Source organism: Hippopotamus amphibius, chromosome 12, assembly GCF_030028045.1.
Source record: "Hippopotamus amphibius kiboko isolate mHipAmp2 chromosome 12, mHipAmp2.hap2, whole genome shotgun sequence".
Taxonomy (NCBI): domain Eukaryota; kingdom Metazoa; phylum Chordata; class Mammalia; order Artiodactyla; family Hippopotamidae; genus Hippopotamus; species Hippopotamus amphibius.
Window position 1 is genome coordinate 99,194,241 of NC_080197.1, and position 7,825 is coordinate 99,202,065.

A 7,825-nucleotide genomic window follows, 5' to 3' on the forward strand; every position below is an offset into this window, starting at 1 on the left:
AGACATTTGTCAAAATGACATAGAAGCTAGATTACAGGGGCTCCCATTGGACAAATCTGTAACTATTTGAGCATCAAAATAAATATCTAAAAAAAACAGATATTGGAAGGGAGGGAATACGGGGATATGTGTATAAAAACAGTTGATTGAACTTGGTGTACCCCCCCAAAATAAATAAATAAATAAATAAATAAATAAATAAAATTTAAAATTAAAAAAAAACAAACAAAAAAACAAAAGAAAAAAAACAGATATTTAACCAATTGATTAAAGCAGAAAATTCTGAGCCATATTGACCTGAAAGATCTGTTTGACCCATCACAAAACTCTGTTCCTTTGGCCACAGTCTTTAGCTTAGTGATAAGCACATGACTCATATAAGGTCAACCAGGTCATTAGTAGGGACTGATATGTGGCTACAGTGCAAACTTCATTTTCCTCTAGAATTCTTTACCTGGAAGCTCTAAGTATGGGATACTGGTGGCCATCTTGCCTACCACATGGAAGGACCCAATTCTTTCTGAAGAACAAATTCAAGGAGTGATAAGTAGAACTGAGAGCTGGAATGAGAAACCTCAAAGACATTATTTGGTCTTCTGGATCCAGGTGGGCCAGAAGCTAGTTACCTCCCTGGGTTTCCCTGCCCTGGTTATATGGGGATGTTTTCTTTTATTCTTAAGATGGTTTGGTTTGGATTTCTATCACTTCTACCCCAAACTGTTCTATTACAGAGAGATACACACTTAAAAAGATAATTTCAGTAAAATAAATAGAAGTACGATATGGTTATTTAGCCCAACCTGGAACTTTAGAGTAGGTTTTCTGAAGAGCCCTGCTGGGGTCAATCTTGCCCAGCTGAACTCAGGCAGGGGAGACTTAAAGATTACTCAGGGATCTAGAAAACTCTGGCAGAACCTCATCATAAGATTGTATCTCGGGGTTCCTAGGGGTGCAGTGGTTGAGAATCTGCCTGCCATTGCAGGGGACACGGGTTCGATCCCTGCTCCAGGAAGATCCCACATGCTGCGGAGCAACTAAGCCCGTGCGCCACAAAAAAAAAAAAAAAAAAAAAAAGAAGAAGAAGAAGATTATATCCCCAACTCCACCTTCTGGAAGCCATGGAGACAAGGCAACTTCCAGTTGTGAAGCCAGAGAAGTGCCTCTAGGAAGCTGCCCCTGCCTAGGGATCGTCCTTGCTCCCAGAATAGAGCCTCTCTCCCAGGTATGCGCCCTTCAGAATACTCGTTCTCCTAGAAGATTGAATACCTACTGGATGTTAAGCACCAGATGCTGGGAGTAGGGCATTAGGAAAGATAGACAGTGTTTCCAACCTCAGGAAAGATAGATAATAAAGCCACAAATTACAACAAAGCGTGAAAAGCACTGTGATGGGGGACGTCAGCGCATGAGTCCTAGTGTGTGGGATCTTCACTGTAATAGGAAGGAAAGAGAAAAGAAGGGATGGCAATGCAAGTAGTTTTTAAGATGTTTAAATGAAAAGTTCCCTTTGGGTGACTTCTAGTTCTTCTGTGAAATGGGGGCCCAGCACATCTGCTGTGAGGGTAGAGGCACAGAAAGTTGAAGAGAGGGGCAAAGGCTTGAAATAGTTTTTCGTATGGTGGGAGAGGAAGTTGACCAAATGAGATAATTGCTGTTTTAAGCTATACACGATAGGGGGTTTTGTCCATTTGGTACACTGATGTACGCCAAGTGTTTAAAAGAGTGTGTGGCGCGTAGTAGTCCCTTAATAAATACGTGTGGAATAAATGAGTAAATGAGTTCCAGGTGTTGACAGGGCTGATCATTAGTTGTAGGCTGTGATTTTATGGCAGCAACATAACACTCAAGTGTGTGCTTTTTATCCAAGATGGCCCAACTACTCTGTAGATAGCAAGCCTGGGAGAGGAAGAGCATTCAGAATTTGCCAGGCTGAAATGATGAAAGAAGACTGAGGTGGTGTGTTAAGGGTGATGGTTAACCATGAATTGTCACGCAGAAGAAGGAAACGAAAACAAGAGATGGATGACAGAGAGAAAATGAACGTATCAGTGAATGAGACGTCCTGACAGAGTTGAAGTAGCATGTTGAAGGGCTGAAATTTGAGGTCAGATTGCATTATATCAGAAGACAGAGCTTCTATGTCTAGGCTGAGTATGAGGGACGGAAGAGTCTGCTCTCTTCCCTGGTCTTAGGGGCCTCTGAAAGCCATGGCCAGTATCAGAGGGGACAATCTCAGCACTCTTTGCCCTTGCCCACCCTGAGGGGAGAGGGAAGAAAGAGGATAGAGGATTATCTATCTATCCAGGGTGGGGACCAATCTTTTTTTTTTTTTTTCTGTGATTACCTTATCTTTGCAACCTGTTTGAGAATTTCCTCCAAGGAACTTGGCAAACTTGACTATGGGGTTAGCCCCTGAAATATGAATGGCTACGGAGGGAAAAGAGGACTGCGGAAGGGGCCAGGATTAGGCCTCTTTCAACTGAAACAGTTTTATGGGCTCAAGGAGCTTGAGAGGGAAATCCCGTATCTGCCATACCCAAGCCACACAGCATGGACTTCTTGTACCTGTCAAGTGCCGGGATCGAGGGGAAAAAATGCTCGCGTTGTATATTCAGGCCAAGTTTCCACCCCGTGGGGATACTACATTTCTGATTTGGAAATGGCTACAGAACTTCCTGGGGAGGACAGTGTATAGCTGGCAGCAAGCTGCTAGTGGTACACACATACAGGGAGCCTACCTTGATTGATCTGTCCTGATTTCTTGCCCAGATGTACCATTAAGGTGTTTTCCACTTCCCTCTGCTCTAGGTCTTCTTTGAGACCCCAATAAGTCACTCTCTGAGTCATTCCTTCAGTGACTCCCCAAATCCTTTTTTGCCTCCTTCAGAGTCAGCCTCCAGGCCCCTCATGGGATAGCATTCTGAGCCCCTTGATAAATGATCTTTTGGGCCTCTCCCCAGACTTCCTCTAGAACCTCCCACAGGTCATTTCCTTGTTGGATGTTTCCTGGGTTGCTCACATGGACGTTTCTTGAGAGCCTCAACTCTATTACCCTTAGATTTTTGCTCCTTTGGTTCTTAACCAAGAAGCCACGGAAGTCCATTTTTGTTCTTGGGCTGCGATATCTTTGGAAATTTGCTCTGATACTGCATCTGTGCCAGAGACTCTTGATTCATGTGGGCCAGGCCCCAACAGACAGCTGCTTTCAGAACTTGTTACTGGGTGGAAATGCTCAAGGAAGAATGGAGGCCGTCCATAGAAGGCTAGGTTCTAAGCAGAAAGGTTAGGAGATAAGGAACTAAAGACATCCTGAGATCTTCAGACCATGGGGGGTAAGCCCACACATCGTCCAGCTGCTTCTACAGCAGTTGCCACTGCAAGTGTTGAGTTTCAGTTTGTGTGAGAGACCGTATTTCATTATGGTTTATGGGAAAGGACACACAACTGACTCTATGTGGGAAGAAGGAGCAGGAGTGGGAGAAAAGTTTCAAGGTGAGCTTGAGGTGGGACATGAACCAGAGCTTTGGGCTTGGTTTGGGGAAGAACCTGGGGTAAGGGTAAAGACTGGGCCTCAGGGTGTGGCATCTCTGGAGCTGAGGAAGCAATGGGGATGCTTCAGCCTGCATTTGAACTTGGAGAGTCATGAGAGATTCCTTTGAGTAAGATAAAGGGAGACTTTTGGGAAATGGCTATATTAGACGGTAGCCATCAGAGACTAAATGTACAGAGAGAGGAGAACCTAGAAAGGCTGGCCTCATTTCTGCTGCAAATGTTTCCCCTAAAGGTCTTGGAATCAGGGTGCTGCTGAAAATTGTGCTACTATCTGAATTGCCTTTGCTCCTCTAGGAGGGATGGGGCCGAAGTGTCCTGCCTGTCATTAAGTGACTCCAAAGCAGTGCTTCTCAATGGGAGGGCATTTTTGTCCTCCAAGGGCTATTTGACAATGTCTGGAGGCATTTTTGGTTCTCATACTTGAGGTAGAAGTTACTGCCATCAAGGGAGTAGAGGCCAAGAATGCTGCTGAACATGCTACAATGCACAGAACAGCACCTCACAGCAAATAATTATCTGCTCCAAAATGTTAATAGTGTCAAGGTTGAGAAATCTTGCTCCAAGGTATCCCTAGAAGAATTCAGATGGTCAGCTAGCCTCAATTATCTGAAAATGATCCCTTTCTTTTCTTTCATCTTCCAAGAAAGATTTTATCTCCAGAAACTCTTCAACATCAAGGCTGAGGAAACAGGCTACCAGCCTCAACATGCCTGGCTGCTGGGTTTCTCAAGAGACAGGTCTCTGGTAACCTCAGAGAAGGTAGGTTTTGCTGGAAATCACCATGTGAAAAGGTAGAGAGGAGCAAGTTGTTGTCTGATGCCTGCCAACAGGAGAAGGCTGATATGGGCATGCTTGCACAGTCAATGCCTAAAATTATTGGGACAGAAGATGCAAACTAACACCCATTATTTGGAAGTGAGCTCTCAGGGAGAGTGATTAGTTGGATTTGAATCAAGTCAGATTAAGTCAGAGTTCAAGTGGAGTGAGACAGTAGTGAAACAGTAGAGGGCTGTTGGTGGGCACATGGATCAGTGAGATCCACGGGTGGGTCAAGTGTAGTGAGAAGCTGACATTCTGAGCAAGGGTGGTGTCAGCTGAGGAGGCACCATCCAGAGAGAAAGAGAGCTCTTGTTGGGGAACAGGATCCAATATCTGAGGGTGCTCTGGGGAGGGGGCAAGTGATGGAGGTAAAATGGTCCATTATGGATTTGGGATTCACTGATTAAAAAATGGGCAGAAGAAATGAATAGACATTTTTCCAAAGAGAAAATGCAGATGGCTAACAGGCACGTGGAAAGATGCTCAACATTGCTAATCATCAGGGAAATTCAAATTAAAACTACAATGAGATGTCACCTCACATCCTTCAGGATGGCTATCATCAAAAGAACACAAATAACAAATGTTGGTGAGGATGTGGTGAAAAGGGAAGCCAGGTACACTGTTGGTGGGAATGTAACTTGGTGCAGCCACTACGGGAAACGAATGGAGGTTCCTGAAAAAACTGAAAATCAAACTAACAAAGGATCCAGCAATCCACTTCTGGGTATTTATCTGAAGGAACAAAAACACTAACTTAAAAAGATATATGGACCCCAATGTTCACTGTAGCATTATTTATGATAGCCAAGATATGGAAACAGCCTAAGTTTCCACTGATGGATGAATGGATAAAGAAACTGTGTTATATGTATATATACTCAACAATTAAAAAGAATGAAATCTTGTCATTTGCAAGAATATGGATGGACCTTGAGGGCATTATGCTAAGTGAAATAAATCAGAAGAAAACAAATATTATATGATCTCTCTTAGACATTAAATCTAAAAATAAGTAAATTAAAAAAACAAGCTCACAGATCAGAGAAACACACATTAGCACTTAATAAAATTAACCTTTCTGTTCATATACAGTTCTATGGATTTTAACACACACATAGATTTTGTATTCGCCACTGCAACCCAATTCTAGTGGCAACCACTGATCTGTTTCCCATCACTACAGTTTCAGTGACCTTTCAACATGCAAAATCCATTCACCCCATCCCAATGTCTCTAAAGCAGTATCCCATTATAGCATCAGCTCAAAGCACAAAAATCTCATTTAAATCTCATGATATAATCTAAATCAGGTGTATATAATCTAAATGAAGTGTCTAATCACAATTTTCCAATCTGTGGACCTCTGTAATCAAAGAAGTTATCCATTCCCAATGCAAAATAAATGGTGATTGGGCCATAAGATATCAGTTATAGGTGTTCTGGTTCAAAAAGAGGGAAAATGGAAGGTTAAAAAGGAGTCATCTGGACAAAGCAGTTTTAAGTGCAACCAGGCAAACTCCTTTAGGTTTCAAGGCCTGAGAATAATCTTCTGTGGCCCTAACCTGTGCTCTGGGCACCATCCCCGGACCCTCAGACCCACCCTGTGAACCATCTTTCCTTTTTTCACGAAAGTTAGCATTCATTGGGTAGCTGAGTAGTTTTATCAGCTAATTTCCTGCCACTTGAATTTTGGGGGTCTGACAGCCTTCTTTCATTTCAGTCTCTTTATCCCTTTCAGCCCAGATGGCAGAGTTTCTGCTGAAATAAAATTCTCCATAATCTTGTGGGCTTGGCTTAATTTCACCCTTGGTCCAATCAGTTGGGGACAGAGGGACAAGATCATATGGCCCAAAGTCCACTCATCAGAGATTATTTGATCAGATTCTCTGAGTAGGGTGGGGAGAATCTCCCAAGAGTGGGCTACGCGACATAGATCTCTAGTATAGGAGGGAGGGGAATAGTCTTGCTAGCATTTCAAAGCATACAATTTTTAAAGCAAGATACAATTGTTCTTAAAAATACTTTTTGGTTGTTTCTAATTATAAAACTTACCAACACAATAGCTGTGAAAATGATGAAAATTATAGTTAAAGATGAAGAAGAAAATAAAGATCAAAAGAGATTCTACCATTTTGAGTTTATTTTTGTGTATGGTGTTAGGAAGTGTTCTAATTTCATTCTTTTACATGTTGCTGTCCAATTTTCCCAGCACCACTTATTGAAGAGGCTGTCTTTTTTCCATTGTATATTCTTGCCTCCTTTGTCAAAGATAAGGTGCCCATATGTGCGTGAGTTTATCTCTGGGCTCTCTATTTTGTTCCATTGATCTATATTTCTGTTTTTGTGCCAGTACCATACTGTCTTGATCACTGTAGCTTTGTAGTATAGTTTGAAGTCAGGAAGCCTGATTCCACCAACTCCGTCTTTCCTTCTCAAGATTGCTTTGGCTATTTGGGGTCTTTTGTGTTTCCATACAAATAGTAAAATTTCTTGTTCTAGTTCTGTGAAAAATGCCATTGAAAATTTGATAGGGATTGTGTTGAATCTGTACATTGTTTTGGGTAGGATAGTCATTTTCACAATGTTGATTCTTCCAATCCAGGAACATGGTATGTGCCTCCAACTGTTTGTATTGTCTTTGATTTTTTTCATCAGTGTCATAGTTTTCTGCATACAGGTCTTTTTGCCTCCTTAGGCAGGTTTATTCCTAGGTATTTTATTCTTTTTTTTTTAATTTTATTTATTTATTATTTTTTGGGGGTACGCCAAGTTCAATCATCTGTTTTTATACACATATCCCCGTATTCCCACCCTCTCTCGAGTCCTCCCCACCCTCCCAGTCCCAGTCCTCTAAGGCATCTTCCATCCTCGAGTTGAACTCCCTTTGTTATACAACAACTTCCCACTGGTTATCTATTTTACAGTTGGTAGTATATATATGTCTGTTCTACTCTCTTGCTTCGTCTCAGCTTCCCCTTCCCCCACCCCCCATCCCCTCCCAAACCTCGAGTTCTCCAGTCCATTCTCTGCATCTGCGTCCTTGTTCTTGTCACTGAGTTCATCAGTACCATTTTTAGATTCCGTATATGTGAGTTAGCATACAATATTTGTCTTTCTCTTTCTGACTTACTTCACTCTGTATGACAGACTCTAGGTCTATCCACCTCATTACACATAGCTCCATCTCATCCCTTTTTATAGCTGAGTAATATTCCATTGTATATATATGCCACATCTTCTGTATCCATTCATTTGTTGATGGGCATTTAGGTTGGTTCCATGTCCTGGCTATTGTAAATAGTGCTGCAATAAACATGATGGTACATGTTTCTTTTGGGATTATGGTTTTCTTTGGGTATATGCCCAGGAGTGGGATTACTGGATCATATGGTAGTTCTATTTGTAGTTTTTTAAGGAACCTCCAAATTGTTTTCCATAGTGGCTGTACCAA